This window comes from Mesitornis unicolor, unplaced genomic scaffold, assembly GCF_000695765.1.
Source record: "Mesitornis unicolor isolate BGI_N332 unplaced genomic scaffold, ASM69576v1 scaffold44451, whole genome shotgun sequence".
NCBI lineage: Eukaryota > Metazoa > Chordata > Aves > Mesitornithiformes > Mesitornithidae > Mesitornis > Mesitornis unicolor.
This window is the reverse complement of record NW_010162588.1, coordinates 1-283: the sequence shown is the minus strand read 5'-3', so window position 1 is coordinate 283 and position 283 is coordinate 1.

The window sequence follows — 283 nt, the reverse complement described above, 5'->3', positions numbered from 1 at the left end:
GGCTGTATAGGTGATATGATGTGTAGGAGGTTGCCTATATAGGGCATGTGATATATAGAGGGTGCGCTATACAGGGGGTGCAGTATATAGGGGCAGTAGGGGAGCTGTGGGAAATTGGGGGCACTGGGGAGAATTAGGGGCTCAAGTTCGTACTGGGAAAACTGTGAGCTATCCGGGGTTAGAGCTGTGTAGGAGCTATAGAAGATGGGCTGCACAGGGGTCATGATACATAGGGGATGTTGTGTATAGCGGGTGTGGTGTATGGGGGCGCTGCGATCGTACT